The sequence below is a fragment of the Mesoplodon bidens genome (genome assembly GCF_964165515.1).
Source record: "Mesoplodon bidens genome assembly, chromosome: 18".
NCBI classification, from domain to species: Eukaryota; Metazoa; Chordata; class Mammalia; order Artiodactyla; family Ziphiidae; genus Mesoplodon; species Mesoplodon bidens.
Window position 1 is genome coordinate 44237103 of NC_138175.1, and position 26118 is coordinate 44263220.

General features: G+C 41.5%; 1 protein-coding gene and 1 pseudogene across 3 annotated transcripts in view; both read left to right on the top strand.

The window, feature by feature from the left end:
* On the top strand, window positions 1-25336 carry LOC308605738 (capZ-interacting protein-like; annotated as a pseudogene). Its single transcript has 2 exons — window positions 1-44; window positions 23740-25336. The product of its transcript is annotated as a capZ-interacting protein-like (transcript).
* GARRE1 (granule associated Rac and RHOG effector 1) overlaps window positions 1-26118 on the top strand; it is an 81368-nt gene that overhangs the window by 3812 nt on the left and 51438 nt on the right. Inside the window, exon 2 of one of the 2 annotated variants that reach the window (XM_081217039.1) lies at window positions 13854-13907. The exons of the other annotated variant lie outside the window; for it this stretch is intronic. The gene's annotated coding sequence lies outside the window, so the exon portion shown is untranslated. The remainder of the gene's footprint in view (window positions 1-13853; window positions 13908-26118) is intronic. 2 annotated transcript variants of the gene reach the window in all.

A 26118-nucleotide genomic window follows, 5' to 3' on the forward strand; every position in this document is an offset into this window, starting at 1 on the left:
ATGGGGATAATAGTAGCACCTTCCTCTTTGCTGCCTAGCCCCTGGTAAGAGCTCAGTAGGTGTTAGCTCTCATCATTATTTATAAACTTTGTGACTGGCCCTCTGGTTAATACATCATTCACCCTTTGAGCTTAGATAGCCTGAATCAGTCCCCCTGAACCTACTTGCTCCTGGGTGCACTGGGAACCAGAGCTGAGAACCAGAAGGTGGGAAGTCATGACAGATAGGCTCTTCCCAAACAGCTTGTTCAGAGAATCCAGCTGCAGTTGTTAGGGAAGACTGCCAGGTGAAGGCTGTGCTTGAGCTGAGTACTGTGAGCCCAGCACCACAGGAAGGGGAGAGGACTTTTAGGCGGGGCCACGACAGCTGTAAAGGTATAGAGCTGAGCAAGTTTTTTCTTTTTTTTTTTTTTTTTCTTTTTGCGGTACGCGGGCCTGTCACTGCTGTGGCCTCTCCCATTGCGGAGCACAGGCTCCGGACGCGCAGGCTCAGTGGCCATGGCTCACAGGCCCAGCTGCTCCGCGGCATGTGGGATCTTCCCGGACTGGGGCACGAACCCCTGTCCCCTGCATCGGCAGGCGGACTCTAAACCACTGCGCCACCAGGGAAGCCCAGAGCTGAGCAAGTTTGAGGTATGTGAGTTGCAGGAGATTTAGGGTGAAGGGTGGATAGATATGAATAGGAGAGTAGAGGGAAATGAGATTGGAAAGTGGGGCCAGCTTTTGAAGATATAATTAATAACAGTCTCTAACTTATTGGGCATAACAGTGTGTCAGGTGCTGTGTTCATCCCTTAGACTCACTGTGCTAGCCAGGTTTGGTGTGAAGTGCTTTGCGTATAATACCCTGTTTGGTCCTCATAACAACCCTCTGATGTAGGTATTTACTATTATAAGAGAAATGACATGTTGGATGTCCCCTCTATTCAGCCTGCACATTGCTACAGGGCTAACCCTTGACATCTGTACGTTTAAAAGCCTTTTGTGACTTCTGTTTCCTGATGATGAAGTCCAAGCCCACCAAGATTCTCTGACTTCATGAAATCATCTTTAGTTAAAGTGTGAAAATATGTGTCTTAGAACTGAATAAAAGCAGCATAGGTGCAGATATGCATCAAACTCAGAGAAATATCATTTCAATGAAAAAGGCAAGATGCAAGACAATGTGTATATGTGCCCATTTGTGTTAAAAAAAAAAAAAGAGAGGGGGGATACACATGAAATAGGTTTCTAAGTGCAGAAAAACAATTCTCGAATGATAGAAAAGAAAGAGTGATTGCCTTTGGGATGAGGCCCCAGAAATCTAGGCTGTTAGGCTGACCTGGCTTTTTCTTGCATACTCTTTTGTACAATATGAATTTTTTCCACTGTGTATGTATATTTTCAATTAAAAAGTAATAGGAATTAAAATCTAAATGTCTGCTATATACATAGCAGTCACTTAGAGAGGGAATGTAGCATAGAGTTTAAGGGCAAGGACTATATCCAGACTGCTTGGGTTCAAGTCCTGCCTCTACCTCTTAACTAGTCACTAACCTCTAAATCATATAGCCTCTCTTTACCTCAATTTACCCTGTCTGAAAATGGGTGAAGTAATAGTACCTACCTCCTGGGGTTATAGTGAGGCTTAAAGGAGTTAATATTTGTGAAGTCCTTAGAACAGTTCCTGACAGGTGTGGGTTTTTGTTGGTGGTGGTAGTGTTATGGCCCTGTGTTTTACACCAAAGTGAATGTGAAGATGTGTCCAGTCTCTCTCTCTGTGTGCTTACAATTCATCTGGAAAGGGAAGACACACAGAGCTAATGATGAGCAATGGCAGTGGAGGCTGCAGGAGCTCAGGAAAGGCTCCATAGGAACTAAAGGGGCCTAAGATGGTGTCATCGAAACAGTGGATCTTAAATATGGGTAACTTCTAGAAAAAGTGAAAGGAGAGAAAAGGATGCAAAGAGGCTTGTTCCAGGTGTGATGTGTGTCCCAGATGGACTGAGGCAGAGAAATGAGACGGGAAAGAGCCTTGAGGGAGCCTGAAACTGGGATATGTCGTGCCATGGCAGGTCATCGTTAGCTGGCAGAGTTTTTCTTAGCGTATATAAAGTAATGATGGGATTTATAGCGATGAGAGTTTAGGCTTGATGAAATGTGCTAGCTCTACCTTGAACCTTCAAGTGGTTGTGAGATGTTCCTGTGTAATTTTTTTAATGAACCCCTTCATACAGGACATGTGGGTTACTTCCAGGTTGGTGCTTATAGTCAGTGCTGCCAGTGTTCGTCCTGGATGCAGGCCTCTACATTTACTGAGTCTGTTTCTAGGGTTCATTCCTAGATGGTATTGATTTTTTTTTTAAGCCATTTTGACTATATTCCTTGTGTCTAGGCCACTGTCAGATACGTGCTTTTCCAAATTGGTAGTTGCAAAGAATCATAATGTGAAAGTTTTTGAGTGTGGAATTAGAGCTAGATATTACCTGAAAAAAAAATTGAATTTTCTTATTGAAAATGATTTTGGGATTAGGTGCTAGTGAGATGGTCGTATGACTGGGGAACCTGGGAATACCTGAGTCTTCCCCTAACCCACTCCCAGGTCCCAGAGGGGGATGTATGTGCCTGAGAACAGGTAGAGGAAGGCTGGCTTGGCTCCCAGACTTGAGTGCTGTAGGCTGGTAACCTAGGCAGGGAGAGGTGAAAGTGGTTCCTCTCACCAGCTCACAAGGACCTATCTTGTCTCTGGGTCTCCAGGTAGGAAAGGATGTACCGTGCCTGTCCTTGTCCTTAAGTCACTTTGTAATGTGCTTTGTAAAGCGAAGTGATTCATTCCTTAGCACTGTCCCTGTTCTTTTTCTAGTTTGGGGCTGCAAGAGGGAGTGGTAGGCAGGGAAATGGGAGGAGCCATGACCTCCTTCCCGTCTTGAGTACACAGGGCAGCACTCCTTTTAGTTTGTTGCCAGGACTTTGGGAGTTGGGGCCAGGGCTGCAAGAAGGTAAGAAATATTTTTGAAAGTTGTTGTAACTGTGGTATTTGGGGTGGGGGTGGGGAGAGGGAGTTAGTATTTTTACTGATAGTAGGCCAGAATGAAGAATTTTAAAAAAAGATAAAATGCCGCCTTCTGACTGGTTCCTGGCCTGTTTTCAGAGCAGTAGTTCCATTTATTGAGTGCTGTCCTTTATGGATTTAATCCTCACCGCAGTACTGAAGAAACTGAGTCACAAGAGTTCAGGTAACTTGCCTGAGGTCATAGAGTTAGTAAGTGCCATTCATTCAACTGATGGTTACTGAGAGCAGGATTTCATATCTAGGGTCAATCTGTCTCCCAAACCCATACCCATAACTACTGCATAACCTCTCAACATTGAGAGATTTCATCTTACCCACAAGGTAGGAACATGAGCCACTGCCGGCCTGCTCTCTAGGGCTGTCTTCCCTGCCTCAGGAAGTGGTGGGAGGTGGGGGTGAGATGGGCAGGAGGCTCCTTGAATGTTCTCATTGCTAAATATTTGACCTGCTGAAATGTTTGTGGAGAAGAATGAGCTCCCTAGCTGTAACTCTGATTTGCTGTTCTTTTTTTTTTTTTTTTTTGTGGTATGTGGGCCTCTCACTGTTGTGGCCTCTCCCGTTGCGGAGCACAGGCTCCGGACGCACAGGCCCAGCGGCCATGGCTCAAGGGCCCAGCCGCTCCGCGGCATGTGGGATCTTCCCAGACCGGGGCACGAACCCGTCTCCCCTGCATCGGCAGGCGGACTCCCAACCACTGCGCCACCAGGGAAGCCCTGATTTGCTGTTCTTTTTGAGAGATGGAAAGGCTTGCTGGGTGTGCAAAATTGGAGTCAGTGTTCCCAGCCTGGAGGAGGGAGCTTCTATAATACCCACTGATGAAATTTTCATGGGTACCTTAAATTTTCAGAAATGGTCCTGAAGCTGAAGTGTATTTATCTAAAGTTTATATAGTTCCTCTCTGTAGTAAGAGAAATAATTTCCATATTATGGTTTGATTTACCTGTTTGTATATAAGCTTCTTGATAAATACTTGTTTTTCCCCATTTGAAGTTAGTTTTGGAATAGGTTCCACAGTGCAAGCTGTTAAGAATGAGTAACACTATACAACTTTGAGTTCTTAAATAACTTTCTAATGGATACATTAGTTTTCGCTAGTTCAGCATGCTTTGTTTTTTTTTTTTTTTTTTTTTTTACAAGTTTGGAAACTTTTTGGTAAACTGAGCTAAAACTAGACTTAAACAGAGCTGAGTAGATCAAGGCCTTATCATGCTGTAATACACTGGAACAAAAATAAACTGCAAAAAAAAATAAACAAAAAAATAAATAAAAAATAAACTGCAGGTTTTTAATAGGTGTAGATTAAAAAAAAATTTTTTTAACAAATTGGATTTGAAAAATAAATCAGTGTGATTTTTACTTTAAAGTAATGATTTACTTTAAAGTAAGTTATTCTAACTCCTTGATTTATACTCGAATTTCCTTCAGCAGCACAGTTTATCACAAATGTTTTCGTAGTGCTTGGGTGCATTTTGATATGCAAATTTTTAAATTATCATTATTATTTTTTTTGGCTGCGCCACTCGCATGTGGGGTCTTAGTTCCCTGATCAGAGATCCAAGTCCCCTGCATTGGGAAGCAAGGAGTCTTAACCACTGGACCACCAGGGAAGGCCCTGATATGCAAATTTTTATTGGTCCGAGACCATTTCAATTTACAGATGAAAACTTTGTTTCACTTGAGTAAATTTTTTCAGATGTTTAGGAGCCAACTTTGTTCACCTTTTGGTGGTGTATGATAGTTGCTTGTAGATAAACCTTTTCTTGGCAAGGCTCTGACCACCCCCCCTTTTTCCTTTTCTTTTGAAGATTTCTGTTTAACAAAGATTTTTTTGGCTTAGAGTGTTTCTCAAATAAAATTCAAAAGTTCTAATATTTAACTTTTAATTTGTTGTTGTTTTTTGTTTTGTTTTTATTGTTCTTTTTTTTTTTTTTTTTTTGGCCACACTGCTCAGCTTGCAGGATCTTAGTTCCCTGACCAGGAATCGAACTGACACCCTTGGCAGTGAAAGCACAGAGTCCTAACCACTGGACCGCCAGGGAATTCCCTGGCCTATTTTGTTTTTAACCTGTGTTATTTTGAAACTAAATTTCAACTCTGTTGACTTTGTGGTTAGAAACTTTATTTCTTCTGCTTAACTGAAATTATCAGTTATTTGTAGATTACCAAATATAAAAGCTCTTCAAATCTGCTGATGACAACTTGCTTTGTTTTTATAGAGGAGTGTCATATTTTGTGATGATAAATTGTTTTAGAGCAAGTGTCAGTACAAGGGGCAGTCAGGTGTCACCACGTGGAAGCACTTGGTTCCTCCATTAGACCAGAAGCTCCTTGACATCAGACTGTTAACCTCTGCATCCTGGTGCCTGGAGCTTTCAGGCACGACTTACAGGGTTGAGCCATGCTTGTGGGCACAAGTGTAGAGAAGCATCTTTATTTTTATTCTTTTTATTTTTATTTATTTATTTTTTGCATCTTTATTTTAACTATGATAGATTCCAGCTATGATTAGAATTTTTTAGAATTCTATGAATAGAATTTTTATTTAGTAGGGTTTTTTCTATCTACTTGAGTTTTCATACCTCAGTATAGGAAAGCATGGGCTGCAGATTTTGTCAACCAGTCAGTTATTTAGTAATTTTCCTTTTGTTTTGTTTTAATAGCAGTTTTAGTAGCCACTTCTTGACTAGGAAAAATGTAGTTTAATCTTGACTTCCTTAAAACTTTTTCATTGACATTTTTTTACTCTGATAGAACTTTAATGTTTCAGGAATTGTTGCATGATTCTTTAAATTAAAATGCGTTAGTGTTCCTTGAAAACTTTCTATATAAACTAGTGTCCAGTTTTGCACATAGTTTTCTTTGGGAGCAGTCTCCTGGGCACAGAAGTAGTCTGGGCTTGGTGGACCCAGAAGTGTCACTTCCTTTCCTCTGGCCTTGGCTCTCCATGCCTCCCTTTCCGTTTTGATGTTTTAATGATACCCTCCCTGCTCAGTGATTTGTGTTCAGGAAGCTAGGCAGTGATTACTTTTGTTTCTGCTTTGTGAATTTCTCCCCCCACTTCCTATTTTTACTGAGCAACTACGGGAAGTGAGGCGGCTCCTGGCTGGCTGCTGCTAAGCTCTGATGTTAGGTGGCAGAGGACAAGGCCTTAGGGCCTAAGCCATTCAAAGCATTTTACACCTTTGTCTTTGCACTGCCTCCTTCTTCAGGAATCGTAGGAACACGCTCTTATGATTGGGTGATTGGGTTGAGATGACCACCTGTCCTTGTCAGCCTGGGGTTGGGGGGAATTGGGTGTCGCTCAGCTGGAGGGCAGAGCTTCTTTGAGGTAGGTGAGAGGTTGTTCCAGCAGTAACAATAGAACACAGTGGCGCTGTGGAGAAGTAGCTGTTGTGGGTGGACAGTGTGGCAGGAACGAAAGGTGGGTTGAAGGGACCTGTTGCAAGTAAGGCTGGAGAGGTGATTCTGGATGTGGGCGGGCCTTGACTGGCAGGCTTGGCGTGTGAAGTGAGCAGCCCATCTGCTCTCTGAGGTCTCTGACCAGGCCTCAGCCTCTATGGTGCTCTCCTTCCTCCCAACTCACGGCATTTGTTTTTTCAACCAGGTATTTAGCATTTATCTGCCTCTTTTCCAGTGATACCTCAAATGGACCTGTTGTAGCTTAACTTATGGGGAAAGTTTGTATCATCTTCCCAGAAAGAAGTAACTTTTTTATGTATTAGGTACTTGAATATAGAAGGAACTTGTTTAGCAGAGTTGCTCAATAGCGCTATTATTGACCTTTTGGGTGGATAATTCTTTGTCTTTAGGTGGACAGGGGGGTTGTCCTGTGCATTGCAGGATATTTAGCAACATTCCTGGCCTTACCCACTAGCACTCTCCCAGTTGTGACAACCAAAAAATGTTTCCAGACATTGCTAAATGTCCCCTGGGCAGATGTCCGTGTGTGTGTGTCTGTGTGTGTGGCATCATCTTCACTTGTTGAGAGCCACTGTGTTAAAAGATTGAATGCTGACTTACTAATTTTGTGAAATGGAATAAAATAGAATGGTTCCTTGGGATTGGAGCTATTTATTAGTTTCTATTCCAGTATCTGACATTCTCATACATTTTTAGCATGCTACTTAGATTTTGCTGTTGTCTATCTATTATGCTTTCATTGAAAGATCTGGGACCTGAGCATCTGGAAGCTTGGCTTTTGGTCCTCATAGAAGATATTCTCTCTTGGCCTTACATGCTTGCTCCTGAAGGCTAGTTCTTTGGAAGCTGAACAGTGCTGGCATAACGGAGAGAGCAAGAGGCATTTAGGATGTAACAGTAACAGTAGCCAACATTTATGCAGCAGTTGTGATAGACCAGGTGAGACCAGGTGAACAGGATTGAACCATGAACTGTGGTGAACAGGACTGGCAGGACTGAATGTAAGGGATTGTAAGGAAAGGGAACAGGATAGGGACCATCTGGGATAATACCTTACGTTTAGTTGCAGGGTTGGTAGTGCCTTTAACCAAGGCAGTAAATGCAGGAGGAAGACCCGGAAATGGAAGGATGACTAACATTTGAAGTCCCAAGAGAGAGGGGTCTTGACTGGAGAGGTGAATTTGGGTCATTAGCAATGCATATGGCTATGATCTCCTAAAGAGAGACCACTTTCCTTTCTTTTCATTGCTTGAGCTCAACTTCCTGCCAATTTCTGCCAAGAATCCTATAGCTTGAAGCCATCTCCTAAGGGTAATAAACAGAATGTCCTGGTCTAGATCATTGACGGAGGTGGAATAATGCAGTGATGGAGACCTCCGCTGCTAGTGGCAGGCTCCCAGGCCCCAAACCCAGCTCTGTTGGGGACTACGTGGCAGGAACTTGAAGAACTCACTCAAGCTCTTTAACTGCCTCACAGGATCCTTGTGAGCATTAAATTAGGTAACAAATGTAAGGTGCATAGCACAGTGCCTGGCACTCAGTACCCATTCAGTTAATGTCAGTTGTTTTTATTTTACAGTTCTAGTGAGCATTAAATGAGATTATGTATCCAAAGCTCCAGGTATAATGCTTGACACATTGTAGTCACTTAATGAATGGTAGTTTTGTTGAGGAATACTTGCGTGAACATGGCATGTCATCAGCTTTTTTTTTTTTTTTTTTAAAGCAGAACCTTTTATCTAGCACTTAGCTACTGTCTCTGTGGATAGCAAGGCTGACCGTGTGAATGCTGTATAGAAATAACCATTAAATAAATACTGAGGGTGAACTAATCATTCAACAGACATCTGTGCTTGGCACTCTCTAATATCTGGAATGAGCTCGGTGATCTTGGTGGTTGGAGGTGGCAGAGAAACACAGGGGAAACTCGCAGTTGTGATGCAGTACGTTACAATACAACAAAGACAATGCTAAGACAGGGCTAAAGACAGGCTCTTATGGTTGCACACAGAGGCGCTTCTACCTCAGTCTTTGTCAAGGTGGCTTCCCAGAGGAGCTGACATCTCAGTTAGACATCCCGGAAGAGTGAGAAGAGTAAGCCAGGAGAGCTTTCCATGCAGAGGGAGCTGAATGTGTAGGTGGTGAGAGGAAAGATGGCACAAGCAAGAACTAGGCAGAAATGGGGTGAGGGAGGTGGGGGGAGGTTGGGAGAAAGTTGGGAAGGTAATGGAGAGCCATAATCGATTTTAAGCAGGAGAGTGGCATGATTAATCACACAGCAGCCAGAGAGGAGCAGTCCAGGCATTTAGAAGATCACTCAGGAGGCTCCTCTGTAATTCAGACAGGAGGTAAAGAAGGTTTGAACTTTGGATTGGCAGTGAAAATAGAAGGAAAAAGACTTGCAAGATGTTAAGGAGGCAGAAAGGGTATGACTGAATGATTCATTGGCTATAAAGGAGAGTAAGGAGTAGAGGGTAACTCCAGATGTCTGGCTTGTTCAAGTAGGTGAATGGTGATGCCATTCACCAAGACAGGGAAGGAATATGGAAAGACTGGGGAGGGTTGGTTTTGGACATTTGATTTGGTGACCTGTCCATTAGGCAGTTGACTATTTGGGATCTGGAGTACAAGAGAAAGATCGGGCCAGAGAGATGGATTTGGGGATCATCCCAGTGAGAATATGTTGATCTTAGAAACAGGGCACAGCATAGAGCTCTGAGGAACCACAGCACTTCAGGTCTGTCCGATGGGGAGTGGCTCAAAGAGGCAACTAAGAATGGCCAGAGGAACAGGAGGAAAGGAAGGAGAACTAGCATCTTTTCATATCATTCTTTTTAATGTGGTAACACAAGGGGAGCCAAAAAAAGTAGAGCCCTAATGAGAGAGAGAACTAAGAACTGAATCATTCAGGCATTTTCTCCTGTCTGGATAGATACTTTAAATTCGTGAATGTTGAGAATAAAAATCTTCAAAGCATTTTTTTGGAGTGCATTTCTAAATATGGCTTGTGTCATTCTGAACTGACCGAAAAAGCACCATGGAAGTGGTTGGGCTTTGAACTTCATGGGCAATAACTTTACTAACCTCCCTAATTTCCTGTAGTGTCCCCAGATTATTAAGGGTGGGTATTTAGATTTACACTGTTGCTGTCTAGAGAGGACAGAGAATTTTCTGTATTTTTTTCCTCTGAAGAAGGAGTTGTTTATGGAGTGGTTCACTTTATTTTTTAAATAACAGCTTTATTAAAATGTAAGTCACACACCGTACAGTTCACCCATTTAAAGTGTATAACTCAGTGATTTTTAATGTATTCGTAGAGTTATGTAACTACCACCAGAATTTCAGAACGTTTTCATCACTCCAAAAAGAAACCCTGTACCCATTAGCAGTCATTCCTCATTCTTCCCATTTGCCCCAGCCATAGGCAACCATTAATCTTTCTGTTTCAGTGGATTTGCCTATTCTGGACATTGCATGTTAATGGGATCATACAATATGTGAATTTTGCGTCTGGTTTCTTTCACTGGGCATAATGTTTTCAAGGCTCATCCATGTTGTTGTGTGTATCAGTACTTCATCCGTTGTTTTGGCCCTGCAGCATGGCTTGCACGATCTTAGTTACCCAACCAGGTATTGAATCCAGGCCCTGGCAGTGAAAGTGCCGAGTTCTAACCACTGGACCGCCAGGGAATTCCCGTACTTCATTCCATTTATGATTGAAGAATATTATTCCATTGTATGGCTCTACCACTAAGTTGTTAGACATTTGGGTTGTTTCCACTTTTTTTTTTTTTTTTTTTTTTGTGGTACGCGGGCCTCTCACTGTTGTGGCCTCTCCTGTTGCAGAGCACAGGCTCCGGACGCATAGGCTCAGCGGCCATGGCTCACAGGCCCAGCCACTCCGCGGCATGTGGGATCTTCCCGGACCGGGGCTCGAACCCGTGTTCCCTGCATGGGCAGGCAGATTTTTAACCACTGCGCCACCAGGGAAGTCCTACATTTAACCTTTTGAGGTACTGCCAGACTGTTTTCCAAAGTATTTGCACCCTTTTACATTCCCACAGATTCTGATTTCTCCACATTCTTGCCAACACTTGTTATTGTCTGTCTTTTTATTATAGTCATCCTAGTAGTTGTGAAGTGGTATCTCATGGCTTTGATTTGCATTTCCCTGATAGCTAATGATGTTGAGCATCTTTTCATGTGCTTATTGGCCATTTGTATATCTTCTTCAAAGGGTTCAACTATATTTGATCATCAGTTTGGGCAAGGTAGATTAACTTGTAAAACCTGACACTGTAAAAAAACAGATGAACATACTTGACTAGAGAAATGAGGGAAAAGCGTGTGTGTGTGTGTGTGTGTGTACGTGTGTTGAAAGATGCTGTAAACAGATGGTAAAAGATAAAGGACAGGCTCCCCAGAAAAATAACCAGCACTCTTCACCCATATCAGGCCTGAGCTTAAGAAACAGGGTGCTTGATGATCCTGTTATTTAGCTGTGACTTTGGAAGTAGAGACCATGGTCTCCACCTTCTTCCCTACAGCACCTGTCTTAAGGCCACAGATATTGCAACCACTGCCAGGTTTCTGCAGATCTATGGCCTGACAAGTAGAGAGGTCACTTGCCACATGGATAAACATAGTTTCATTTATATTGAAGCATATATCAGAATTTCCGTCCTTTTAAGGCTGGATAATATTCCATTATGTGGTTATACCACATTTTGTTTATCCATTCATCCGTTGATGGATATTTGGCTTGTTTTGGCCTTGGTATTATGAATAATGCTGCTATGAACATAGGCGTACAAATATCTGTTTGAGTCCCTGCTTTCAGTTATTTTGTGTATGTACCCAGGAGTGGAATTGCTGGATCATATGGTAATTAACTATATGTTTAATTTTTTGAGGAACTGCCATGCTGTTTTCCATAGTGACCGTACCATTTTACATTTCCACCAGCAATGAACAGGGTTTCAATTTCTCCACATCCTTGCCAGCATGTTGTTTTCTGTGTGTTGTTTTTTTCTTTTTATAATAGTCATATATGCATATGAAGTGGTATCTCATTGTGGTTTTGCTTTGCATTTCCCTAATGATTGGTGATGTTGAGCATTCTTTCATGTGTTTGTTGGCTATTTGTCTATTTCTTTGGACAAATGTCTATTCAAGTCCTTTGCCCATTTGATAATTAGATTGTTTGGTTATATGTTTTTGAGTTATATGAGTTCTTTATATATTCTGGAGATTAATTCCTTTTCAGATATATGGCTTACAGATATTTTCTCCCATTCTTTGGGTTGTCTTTTCACTCTATCAGTTGTGTCCTTTGATGTACAGAAGTTTTAATTTTGATGAAGTAAAATTTGTCTGTTTTTTCTTTTGTTGCCTTTGCTTTTGGTATCATATGCAAGAAATCATTGCCAAGTCTGAGCTCATTAATTTTTATATACTTAATGAATTTTGCACCAGAAGAGTTATTCTTTTGATTCTGAAATTCTACCATTATTGGCCACTATTATAAAAACTTACTCTTCAGGTTGACTCTGGGTCCTATGACATGGGCTGGGTAGTATTAGATGGGTTCCCTTATTTCTGGCCTGATAAGAATTCCTGGGCTTATCTTTTTGTTTTTGACCCCAGATCTAGAATCAGCCATTTCTATAAGGAATTCTCATCCTATTTGGTGGGAGGAAGTAGCATTAAGGGCATTAATTGCAACTGGGATGTGAATTTAGATCTTTTCAATAAAGTAAATGTGTACTTTTTAGAAAGAAAAAGATAACTCATGATTCAAATTCAATAGAAGGATTACAGGATTTTTATTTCTTTGATTTTATGTTTGTGTCTCTTCTCCTTTATTGACAATAACACCAGAGAGGTACAGTCAAGACACTGTTTTAACTTGAAAAATCCTTCTCTGTGTGGTTATGCCACCAATTTGATAAATAGTTTAGGTTCACTTGTCTGTTTTTTATTTTTAGGATTGTTTTATTTTTTATTTACCTTTGTTTTATAATTATATAATATATTTACATGGTTCTAAAGATAAAACTATATAAAGCCAGGTAGACTGAGAGAAGTATGGCTTCCTTCCTTGCCTTTATTCTTCTCTGTACCTCATAGGTAAACATTTTTATTGGTTTTTGGTTTACTCTTCCATTGCTTATTTTTAAAAATATAAGCAAGTGTGTGTGGGGGTGTGTGTGTGTATCCCCTACACGCTACTCCACTCCTATTTTATTTATTCCCTTGTTTTTCATCTTGGCAATCATCTCTCTTATTTCCAAGAGTTCTTCCTTGATTTCTGCTTCATTTATGATTTGCTTGCTTTTGTTTTAAGGTTGCATTATCTTCTCATATCTCTCTAAGGATGCCAGTTAGAATTTCTTTAGATACCAGTTTTTCTGGGACCTAAAATATATGTTTCTTCTGGAGTCTGATCTGCTTTTCATCTTAGTTTTCCTTTATGTCCTCTTGGTTTTCTTTCATTATCTGGTGATGCTTATCAGTGAAGAACCAGGTTGATTACATAGGTTATTGACAAGAGGTTCCTGTTTTTCCAACAGTCCTCTTGCCTTAATAGGAGTTGGCTAATTCAGTGACCAGGAGTGAGAAGTATGGAGGAGATCAGGTAGGTGAACCTATTTCCCACTCCTGACTGTACCTGCTGACGCAAAGCTGGGCATTTATCCAGCTCCTCCAGGAAAAGGGCTCTGCTTCTCTGCCCGCCTTTGGCTTTACATGTTCTGAGAAGTGTCTAGCTCTGCTCTGGTCTATCTTGTCATACAATTTCCTCCACTTCCTTTCTGTCTTCTAGAAAGTGGCCAGCATTCAGATAGACTATATCCCTCGGCCATTTAAATTACTGTTATGTTGTGGTTTCCTTGTGAATATCTTTATGTTGTCTTTGGGATTTGAGGAAGGTGGGGAGGTAAGTACATGTGCCTGTTTATTTAGCCTGTCATCTTGAAATGAAGCTACTTTGTGCCATACCATGTCTGACAACAGGACTGCTTTTCACTCCTTTTTCTCTGTTGGCTTAAATGACTGAAATGGATTTAAAATTGTTCTCTGTGTTCACAAATAGTCACTGTCACATCACTGAAACATGCGATGCCACCCACCCTAGAATACATAGATTTCCACTCAGTTTAGGGATTGGGTGACTTTACAAGACCTTTCTTATTTGTCAGTAACGTTTTTCCAGACAAGCAAGATAATAAGGCCTGCTTACTTTCACTTACTGGAATGATAATAATAATAAGGTCATCAAACAATTAGTGCTTAATATGTGCCAAACATTATTCTACATGCTTTGTATGTATAAACTCGTGTAACTCAATAACAGTAGTTACTGTTATTATCCCTATTTTACAGACGATGAAACTGAGGCACACAGAGGTTAAAGAACTTGCCCAAGTCCCATAGCTGGTAAGTGGCAGAGCCAGAATCTCACCCAGTTAGTCAGCCACCAGGGCCACTCTCTTTTCCACTGCATCTCTAATGGGAAGCTCTTCAAATTTTCTCAGGATGACCACTTTTAAAAAATTTTATCAGTTATGGGTATAAGAAAACCCTTTTATACTTAATTTTTGTCTACTTTCAAGCATGTTCTTTGTTATTGTTTGAAGTACAAATTCCTGTTGGCTTTGATGCAGAAAGGAATGCTTTAAATGATGTAATCAGGTCTGAGTTCAATTTTAATCTATTGAGAATTTTTGCAAATTATTGTAGTGTTGAAAAGATGTGATATCTACTAAAATGTCCTTTTCTGCCATGTGTTTGAGAATCTTAGGCAGCATGAAAACTTATGAATACCGTACTTAAATCTTACAAGTCTTGGCTACAACTAACTTCTGAGATCTTTCACAATGCATATTTATTTCCATGTAGCATGAATAGTGGATTCATAAATGGTGAATATTTTCCCAGTGAAAATTCTTTTTAAGAAAATACACAGCAGAAATGTCCTTAAATGGATTGAACATATTTTAGCCCTTCAGGGAGATAAATATGGAGGAAAAGCTTTCAAAAAACAATAAGACAAGCATTGAGAATAATTTTATTAAAAAAATAAAAGATATATCCAGGTGCTTATATACATGTTTGGGTGCATTTTAAACTTTTCATTACAGAACTCTTTGATCATATACAACAGTAGAGCAGATAATGTGATCAATCTCATGTGTACCCATCACCAAGCTTCCATCAGTATTTTGTCAGGGGATATTATGATCACTGCCATGAAGATGACTCCTTAGATGGATGTCACCACCTTCTTTGCATATTGTTTCTTGGCAAAAGCGTATTTGAAAATGATAGAACTTGAATGGTATTTCAATTCCATAATATTTCCTTGAATTCAACACTATCTAGTTTTGATTACAGCAAAGATCAGCACAGGAACACCAGATCTATTAAGAATAAGTAAAAACCAATTTTTGTTTTCTTCAGGGGCTTGTTTGTTCTTCCTGCCTGGAGAAGAACCCCAGGCTTGACTATTGGACCTGAGTGGTCTTGTTAGAAGCAATTATGATACAAACAGAAGTTTTCATTGAATTTTCCAACCAGCCCCTTGGTTCTAAGAAATGGAGTCATTTATCACATGGAGGTGGAAGTCCCTTTCTGGATTCTTGATGAATAGGAATATTGGTGAAATACCTGAGTTGCCTTAAGTGGTGTTTATATAGTCAGCAACTTCAGATGTCCATGCTCAGGTGTCGTCATCTGGCTTTCAGCAGGTTTTTAGCTGACCAGTTTGACTCTCAAATTATAGCATGCATCTAGAATCACCTGAGGATCTTGTAAAAAATGCATATTCTCTGCTCCTGCCTCCAAAGATTGATTCGTTAGATTTGGATTGTATTCTAGGAATCAGCATTTTAATAGTCATTCCATTAAAGGGATGTTCTGATTCTAATGTCAGGGAAGGAAGTCCTTAAGCTTTGGTTGGCTTCTTTCTTTTCATCCTAGTCTTAACAAGGTTAATGTTAATATGGCATCTCATAAAAAATTGCTTAAAATTTTCCATTCTTAATAACATGCTCAGTGGGCACTATAACCACACCCTGTACACTGATATGGCCTATAGACAGACTTATCCTAATACAGGTGCACCTTTGGTGTTTAGCAATCAGTTCTGATGCTCACGGCCTGAGGACCACACCTTGAGGATACAGGTGCACAGGTAGTAAGTGATATGGTTACAAAGGGTTCAATATGGGAATGCCCTGGGAGTCCAGTGGTTAGGACTGTGTGCTTCCACTTCAGGGGGCATGGGTTCGATCCCTGGTCGGGGAACTAAGATCCCACAAGTAACATGGCACAGCCAAAAAACGAACAAACAAAACACAAATAAACAAAAAATTAAGCTAAAAAATAAAGCAAAAAAGCAAAAAAAACCCCACAGAGGGTCCAATATATATTTCTCTTTGGTGCCCCCTGACTGCGTTAGCTTGAGCCTTTGGCCTCCCCTATTTGGTTATTGCTGGACCAACACTAAGTGCAGGAAGAGAGGCTCAGTTTTGATGAAGTCACCTGCTGCCTCCAGCTCTGTGTAGCGTTCCTCTGTAGGGAAGGGAAACACGGCGAGTGTGGACGGCAGGTGGTTCTTCACCTGGGGCTCTAAATCCAAAACTGAATGAAAACTTTGGTGTTTTGGATAGTGTTAAGACTGTGGAGTGTTTTGTCATCAGCTTCTCAAAGGAATCTGTGACCTTTCCCTCCCTACCTCCTTCCACTCCCCCACCCTGCATACATACACACAGCAAAGAACCATGTCCTGGAGCAGCCTATGTGAGCATCACCTGGCCTCTGGAAAGCAACTGTAGGGACTCCGCATTGCAAAACAGCCTCTCCTGTGTGGAATCAGAATTGCTTTCGCCATCTTGTAAAAACTGTGCAACCCACAGCTGGGCTGGATGGGCAGCTGTGGCCGACTGTATTGCTTAGCCAATATTCCATGTGTCCCCCTACATTTCCCAGTTTACCTGGTGGTTACATTAGCACGTGTGACTAATTCTGGCCAAAGGGCTGTGATGGGAAGTGATGTGTCACTTACAGTGGGAAGCAGTAAAGAGTCGATATGAGTTTCTTTTCTTGTGCTAAGGTGACTGTGGAAAACAAAAGTTCCAATGATGTCCCTACAAGTTGAAGGGCTGCCTTGAACTTTATGTGAGCAAAAAATAAATCTTAGTTTAGGCCACTCCTTTCAGGATTTATTCCTATAGCGTAGCTTAATGTGTCAGCCTGGATAGTGCTGAACAGAATATTTGTGTATACATTTAGAGTTTTGAGAGTCAAGGTATGGGCGCTGTGTGGCCTAGTGCACGACATTTAGTATCCTGAGATTTTTTTTCCCTCATCTGTAAATTAAAGGGCTTAAATTAAATGATCTTTAAGGGCCTTTTCAGTACTCACATTCCCAGATTTGGGATAGCAGCATTTAAATCCAGATTTCTAATTGAAGTATGAAAAGGAAACTAAGTCTGGCATTAAAGGTATCTCTGGAAAACTTATTATTTTTTAAATTAATTATTTAATTAATTTATTTATTTTTGGCTGCGTTGGGTCTTCATTGCTGCGCACGGGCTTTCTCTAGTTGCAGCGAGTGGGGGCTACTCTTCGTTGCTCTGAGCGGGCTTCTCCTTGCGGTGGCTTCTCTTGTTGCAGAGCATGGGCTCCAGGCGCACAGGCTTCAGTAGTTGTGGCACGCGGATTCAGTAGTTGTGGCTCGTGGGCTGTAGAGTGCAGGCTCAGTAGTTGTGGCACACGGGCTTAGTTGCTCCACGGCCTGTGGGATCTTCCCAGACCAGAACTCAAACCCGTGTCCCCTGCATTGGCAGGCGGATTCTTAACCACTGCGCCACCAGGGAAGTCCCGAAAACTTATTTTTTATTATGTACCTTTTGCTATTAAATGAGAAGTTACATAAGGAAAATGGCAATGAAGTTACATAGGGAAAATAACAGCTTTATTGAGATATAATTCACATACCGTATGTGTTTTAGTATATTTAGAGTTGTGCAACAATCACCATTATCTAGCTTCAGAACCTTGTCATTGCCGCAAAAAGAAACCCTGTATCCATTAGCAGTGATTCTCCATTCCACAAATCTACTTTCTGTTTCTATGGATCTGCCTGTTCTGGGTATTACATATCAGTGGGAGCGTATAATATGTGGCTTCTTGTGTCTGGCTTCTTTCACACTTAGCACAATGTTTTCAAAGTTCATCCATGTTTCAGCATGTATCAGTACTTCATTCCTTTATATGTACATAATATATATATTTAATGTTCCATGGTATAGCTATACCACATTTTGTTTATTCATTCATCAGTTGATATACATTTGGGTTTCTATTTTTTGACTATTTTGAATAATTCTGCTGTGAATGTTGATGTATAGATTTTTATGTGGATTTATATTTTTCATTTCTCTTGAATATATTCATTAGAGTGGAATTGCTGGGTCATGTGCTAACACTATACTTATTTTAAGGAGCTGCCAAACCGTTTCCCAAAGTGCTATACTATTTTACAATCCTACTATCAATGTATGAGGGTTCCAGTTTTTCCACATTCTCACCAACACTTGTTATTGTTTGTCTTTTCGATTGAAGTAATAATCTTTGATGAAGCAACTGTATGCAAGCTAGTCAGTGAAGAGATATTAATGTATATTTTACCGTGTTAGGTTTTTCTTTAAGCATTTGTAATATCCATTGGCATTTTTATAAAAAATTTCACCATGAGCTTAGCACTAAAATAAAAAGTTTAATGAATAATAATATAACTCCTCAACTTGTTTAGCTTTTACAAATGTTATTTTTTATTTTTTAAATAATGCATTCTAGAAGGGGAAAAAAAGGAGTGAATGTGATTCACCAAATGTAATTGTTCTCTTAAAGCATAAATTTGTCTTTATAAATTATATACTTCTAAATTGGCAGATAGATTGTACCTTAAATATAGAGGCTTGAGCCTTTAAAAATCACAGTGAAATCCTGAAAGATTGTACATACTGGAATTGCTGAATTGTTACATTAAATATACCATGGGTTCAGTACTTAAAGGAATCTCTGTATCTTGTAAGATGGTCAGTAACCCTCTAATTATTTGTTTCATAGGTTGATGTTTTTGTATATTATATTTTTAAAAAGAGGAGTACCCCATTATGTTGGGAACACAAGTGTTTCAAGTAGTGTTATATATAGTTGATCCTCAAGGTTCTCAGATCTTGTATTTGTAGATTAGCTTATGGCTAAAATTTATTTGCAACACAAAATCAATACTTGTGGAGCTCTTGTGGTCAGTTGTAGACATGTGCAGAGTGGCAAAAAATTTGAATTGCACAACATGCACACCCCCAGCTGGGGATGAACAGGGTGACGCTCTGCCTTCTTATTTCAGCTCTCAGACTATAAACAAGTATTCCTTTCATAGTCTATTTAGTGCCACATTTTTTGCATTTTTATACTTTTTGTTGGCAGTTTCACTGTTTAAAATGGCCCCTAAGTGTATTGCTGAAGTGCTCTCTAGTGTTCCTAAGCCCAAGAAGGCCGTGATGTACCTAACAGAGAAAAGACGTGTTAGATGAGTGTCATTCAGGCATGAGTTATAGTGCCATGACCTGTGAGTTCAGTGTTAATGAATCAACAGTAACTAAGGTGTTTTTAAACAGAAACACACATAAAACAAGGTTATATATTGATTGGTTGGTGAAAATGTTTTGACTAGAGGCTCACAGAATCTAGGAGTACTGATTCAGTATTTGCTAATTCAGTGTACCTGGCAACTTTTTATAACTGCCTGTAAATAATGAGAATCAACTATACATGATGAATTGCTTTTCTCTTGTTGCTTTCAAGATTCTTGCTTTGGCTTTAGGCAATTTGATTATAATATGCCTAGGTTGATTTTTTTGAGTTTATCCTACTTGGAGTTTGTTGAGCTTCATAGATGTGTAGATTCATGTGCTTTTTATCAAATTTGAGAAATTTGGGGCCTTTATTTCTTCAAATTTTTTTTTCTGTGCCTTTCTCCCTCTCCTCTTCTGAGAATCCCATTATATGATGCTGGTATGCTTGATGGTGTCCCACGGGTCTCTGAGACTCTTTTCCTTTTTCTTCCTGTTCCCCAGACTGGATAATCTCAATTGGTTAATCTTCAGTTTCACTGATTCCTGTTCAAATCTGCTGTTGAGCCTTTAGTTAATTTTTTTTATGTTAGTTGTATTTTTCAACTCCAGAATTTCTATTTGGTTCTGTTTTAAAAAGATTTCTCTCTTTTAGTAGTATTCTGGATTTGCTGAGACATCATTCTCATATGTTCCTTTAGTTCTTTTTTTTTCTTTTTAATGATTTTACTTTTTTAAAAAAATAGAAGTATAGTTGACTTCCTTTAGTTCTTTAGATATGGTTTCCTTTAGTTCTTTGAACATACTGAAAATAGCTGATTTTAGTCTCTGTCTAGTAGGTCCAACATCTGGGCTTCCTCATCATTTGTTTCTCTTGTTTGTTTATTTGTTTGCTTTCCTGTGTAAGGGCCATACTTTCTTGTTTCTTTGCATGTCTTGTTAAGTTTTAAATGAAAACTGAACATTTTTTATGATATAATGTGGCAACTGGAAATCAGATTCTCTTCCCTCTCCAAGTGAGTTCCAAGTCAGATCAAATAGAGATCCTTGCAAGTGGGATCTTCCAGGGTACCTGCAGATAAGTCAGATAATGATAATTTTCTAGGAATGAAACTCTGAAGGAGCTCTAGCCTAGTTCTGCTCCCTCCAGTTCTGCTGCCTGCCTTCTGGTTTTCACTGCAAATGCAGCTGTTATTTTTCAAGGTTACCACAGAGTTAGAGAGCAGGGGATGGAACTAGATCAAGTTAAAATGCTACAAAGCTGACTATAGTAGTCCCCCCCTTATCCACAGTTTCACTTTCAGCCGTTTTAGTTACCTGCAGTTAAGTGCAGCCTGAAAACATTAAGTGGAAAATTCCCGAAATAAGTTTTAAATTGCACACCATTCCGAGTTGCATGATAAAATATCATGCTGTCCCATTCCATCCCGCCTGGAACATGTATCATCCCTTTGTCCAGTGTATCCACACTGTATATGCTGCCTGAGGTTTCAGGCATCCACTGGGGGTCTTGGAACATATCCCCCATGGATGGGGGTACTACTGTATTCTTACTGAGATTCAGCTGTTTTTCTTGAATAAATGCTCCCCAGTTTGCTTCAGTCCTGTTAATTTCTAGAGTCTTTAAAAAGTTGATTCTGAGTCATGTACCACAATGTTCATTGCAGCACTATTTACAATAGCCAGGACATGGAAGCAACCTAAGTGTCCATCATCGGATGAATGGATAAAGAAGGTGTGGCACATGTATACCATGGAATATTACTCAGCCATAAAAAGAAACGAAATTGAGTTATTTGTAGTGAGGTGGATGGACCTAGAGTCTGTCCTACAGAGTGAAGTAAGTCAGAAAGAGAAAAACAAATACTGTATGCTAAGACGTATATATGGAATCTAAAAAAAAAAAAAAAGGTCATGAAGAATCTAGTGGCAGGATGAGAATAAAGACGCAGACCTACTAGAGAATGGACTTGAGGACACGGGGAGGGGGAAGGGTAAGCTGGGACAAAGTGAGACAGTGGCATGGACATATATACACTACCAAATGTAAAATCGATAGCTAGTGGGAAGCAGCCGCATAGCACAGGGATATCAGCTCGGTGCTTTGTGACCACCTAGAGGGCTGGGATAGGGAGGGTGGGAGGGAGGGAGACACAAGAGGGAAGAGATATGGGGATATATGTATATGTATATCTGATTCAGTCTGTTATAAAGCAAAAACTAACACACCATTGTAAAGCAATTATACTCCAATAAAGATGTTAAAAAAAAAAGTTGATGGGCTTCCCTGGTGGCGCAGTGGTTGAGAGTCCACCTGCCGATGCAGGGGACATGGGTTCGTGCCCCGGTCCAGGAAGATCCCACATGCCGCGGAGCGGCTGGGCCCATGAGCCATGGCTGCTGAGCCTGCGCGTCCGGAGCCTGTGCTCCGCAACGGGAGAGGCCACAACAGTGAGAGGCCCGCGTACCGTAAAAAAAAAAAAAAAAAAAAAAAAGTTGATTCTGACCAATTTGGCCAGTTTTCTCACTGTTTTTATGGAGGAGAGAATTTTTGGAGGTTCTTACTCTGCCATTTTTTATGACATTACTTCCCTCCCCTTTCTTTTTAGGTTTTTATTTTCATGAATCTGCTGCTTTCTTCTTAGTACTGAAATTATAGTTTGGATTAGATCTGAATCTTAAAGTTTGCCAAGGCTTTTCATCTAGAACTTTTTATTATACCCCAGTTAGTCATGTAAGCATGTACATTTCAGAGTAGTGCGGTGCACATATTCTTGGCCCCGCTGGCTTATTGTAAAGGAGGAAGGAGATTTGATTGAAACCAGCCATTTGGTAGTCTCTGCGGTACTGCCTTCTGGGTTTCCCCTCCCTCATGCTGTTCCACTTGGAATGAAACTTTCCTTACCCAAGCTTCCCTCCTTTTTGTTCTAGTTAATCCTTTGTTTCTTCCTTAAACTTTCACTGAAGAATAACACATAGGAAAGTACACAAATTATAGTAACTATGCTTGATTTTATTATCTCCAGGTAAATACCCAGATAATCGCCACCGTGGTTAGTGGGTAGCCACCCCCAGAGTTGACCATCTACCCCGTAAATCATTTTTCAGATGTAGCAGATGTTCGTCTATTCTAAATAGACATTTCTGGAGGCCAGTAGTATATATTTTTCCCTATTTCTCTCCTTTTTAATTGATATATAATTCTCATACCATAAAATTCACCATTTTAAAGTGTGAAATTCAGTGAGTCTTAGTACATTAACAAAATTGTGCGACCATCACCACCATCTAATTCTAGAATGTCTTCATCACCTCAAAAAGAAACTCTGTATTAATTAATAGTCACTCCCCATTCCCTTCCTTTCCTCAACTCCTGGCAACCACTGATCTACTTTTATCTGTCTCTAGATTTGCTTTATCTGGATGTTTCATATCAGTGGAATCTCACAGTATATGACCTTCTGTTTCTGGCTTCTTTCTCTTACCATAATGTCTTCAAGGTTCAGCCACACTGTAGCATTTATCAATACTTCATTCTTTTTTTCTTTTTTTTTAAAAATAAATTTGTTTATTTGTTTATTTATTTTTGGCTGCGTTGGGTATTTGTTGTTGTGCGCGGGCTTTCTCTAGTTGCGGCAAGCAGGAGCCACTCTTCGTTGTGGTGCATGGGCCTCTCATTGCGGTGGCCTCTCCCGTTGCAGAGCACGGGCTCTAGGTGCGCGGGCTTCAGTAGTTGTGGCACACGGGCTTAGTTGCTCTGCGGCATGTGGGATCCTCCTGGACTAGGGCTCGAACCCGTGTCCCCTGCATTGGCAGGTGGATTCTTAACCACTGTGCCACCAGGGAAGTCCCACTTCATCCTTTTTTATGGCTGAATAATGTGCCGTTGTATGGCTATACCACATTTTGTTTATTCATTCAGCAGTTGATAGACTTGGGTTGTTCCACTTTGGGGCTATTATGAATAATGATGCTATGGACATTCATGTGCAAGTTTTTATATAAATATGTTTTCAGTTTTTTTGGGTATATGCTTAAGAGTGGAATTGCTTGGTCTTAATGGCAACTCCCTGTTTAACATTTTTCGGAACTGCCAAACTGCTTTTCACAGTAGAAGCATCATTTCACGTTCTCACGTTCTCACCAGCAATTTATGAGAGTTCCAGCTTCTCCACATTCTCACCCACACTTATTTTCTGTTTTGTTTTTTGTTTGTTTTTACTGTAGCCATGCCAGCATGTATGAAGTAGTATCTTACTGTGGTTTATTTGTGTTTCCCTAGTGACTATCCATGTGGAGCATCCTTTCATTTGCTTATTGGCCAGTTGTATATCTTTCAAGAAATGTCTTTTAGTATCATTTGCCCACCTTTTAATAGGTTATTTGTCATTTTATTGTTGAATTTTAAGAGTTCTTTTTGTATTCTGGATACTAGACCCTTAACGAGATATATGATTTTCCAGTATTTTTGCCCATACTGTGGGTTTTCTTTTCACCTTTATAGTGACCTTTGATGCACCAACATTTTTAGTTTTGATGAAGTCCAGTTTATCTATTTTTTCTTTTGTTGTTTGTGCTTTAAGATGTCATATCCAGCTCCCCCTCCCTCCTCCCTCCTCCCCTAGCACAGGGCCCGGGCGGCCGGGGCATTCTGCAGCCAGCAAGCCGGGCACACAGCTGCCCACTTGCGCTGTGCCTGCTGCAGCCAAACCCGGCCCGACGGGAGCCGAGCAGAGAGCAGGGATCATCACGAGCCCTGGCCAGAGTGAGTGCGTGTGGCCACCGCAGAGTTGGCACCTGGAGGACATGGAGGAAGGCCAGCAGAGACCAACACCAGTGTGGATGACTTGGCTCCCCCCTCGGTGGCCCAGCTGGCCGAGCGATTCAGGGAGCAGGCAGCCGCTGCAAAGGAGACACCAGCCAGTAAACCAACAAGAAGGAAACTTCCCTGCTCCCTCTCTCTGTTCCTCCCCAGGGTAGAACTGAGCCAGGGTAGAACTGAGCCAGCAAACCCCCCTTCTAAAGTGAAAGTGAAGAGCTCGCCTCTGACCAAGAAGCTCCAGGCCAGTCTAGCCTTTGATCCAGCGACCCTGCTGCCTGGGGTCTCACCCAAGAGTCCCCGACTCAAGGCCATGGTATCAGCATTTCACAGCCAGCTTTCTACCCCCAGCAGCCCTGGCGTGTGGTCTCGGGCCAGCAAGCCAGAGGAGGTGCCCATCAGCTTTGACCAGCCTCCTGAAGGCAGTCATCTGCCCTCTTACAGTAAGGTGCAGACGAGGGGCTCCATAAAAAGGTGCCCTCCCTCCAGGCTATTCAGAAGGTCCCAGTCAGATTGTGGGGACCTGGGGGAGCTCAGGGCCGTGGAGTCCTCCCAGGAGAATGGTGCCAAGGAAGAGAATGGGGACGAGGTGTTCCCAGCCAAGAGCAAGACTCCAGGATCCTCTCCTCTGAGGAGGACGCCCAGCAGGACAGAGAAGCAAGAGGAGAAGGGAAGGGCCTCGGGGGTAGCCCAGCAGCACAAAACGGCCATGGAGAACTCTGAGGAGGGGGCCAGCCAGCGTCCAGCCCGAGCCTCCAGCCCAGAGGCAGAGGACGGGTGTGGGAGCCCCACGGAGGAGAAACCGGCTGAAGAGCAGACGGAAGAGCCTACAGAGGTGAAGGAGAGGGTGGCCAGTGAAGAGGAGGAGCCTGGACAGAGGAGCCAAGACACAGAGGGGCTGGAGGAGGGAGCTGTGGGGGAGATCCCCCAAAGCCCATCCTGGAGGAGGGGAGGGCGACCACAGTCCTGAGCAGGGGACCGGCAAGGAAAAGCAAGATGGAGGGGGCCGTCCTCGAGCCAGGCTGTGACCCTGGCACTGGCCATGCCCAGCCGGACACTAGCAGTGAGGTCCCCAAGACAGAGGATAACGCCCCTGTCCAGGACACTAAAAGGTGAAGAAGATCTCATTGTGCCTAGTGATAAAGCTGCTGGAGCTGTGTCCTTGAAGTAGCAGCAGTGATCGTAGTGGCAGCAAAGGAAGCCATCTCAGGAACAGGATGGCGTGAGGGTCTGGAGTCAGCCTGAGGACACAGGGTGCAATTTCCCGACCTCTGCACCATCAGAGACAGAGATTGGATCTGAGGGCCAAGACTTTTATCAACTTGAGTTTGTGTCACCTGATGGACTTGGTTTAAAAAAAAAAAAAAGAAACTTATTTAAAACAATTTACTATGGTGACAACTCCCTAGGGATACTGGTCAAACTGTGGGGCCCAGATACTGTCCACACCCACCTAACCCTATAGCTGACCTCAGAACTGGACTGGGATTTACCTAATCAGATTGTGTTTGTGTAAGGTGATAGCCTTTTTATTGTTCTTAAGTTTTCATGGTTCTCAAATGTAAGTAAAAACTCATTTCAGGTAGCTAGAAACAAAGTAGTATCACTGGAAATATAAATCCTGTAAGTTACAGAAGACCTTAAATTGTATAGAGACCCTGAGACAACCTTTCAGCTTGGTCAAAATTTGACTGGCCAACCAATTTTGAAAACACTAGGCGAGAAGAGATAATTATTGAAACCTTAAAAAATATGTGTCTGTTCCAACAAAAACAAACAAAAAAAAGAGATATCATGTCCAAGAAACCATTACCTAATCTAAGATCACAAAGATTTACACCTGTATTTTCTTTCTTTTTTATTAAAGTTTATTTATTTTATTTATTTATTTTTGGCTGTGTTGGGTCTTTGTTGCTGTGCGCTGGCTTTCTCTAGTTGCGGCGAGCAGGGGCTGCTCTTCGTTGCTGTGTGCGTGCTTCTCATTGCAGTGGCTTCTCTTGTTGTGGAGCACAGGCTCTAGTTGCGCGGGCTTCAGTAGTTGTGGCACAAGGTCTCAGTAGTTGTGGCTCACGAGTCTAGAACGCACGCTCAGTAGTTGTGGCACATGGGCTTAGTTGCTCCATGGCATGTGGGATCTTCCGAGACCAGGGCTCGAACCTGTGTTCCCTGCATTGGCAGGTGGATT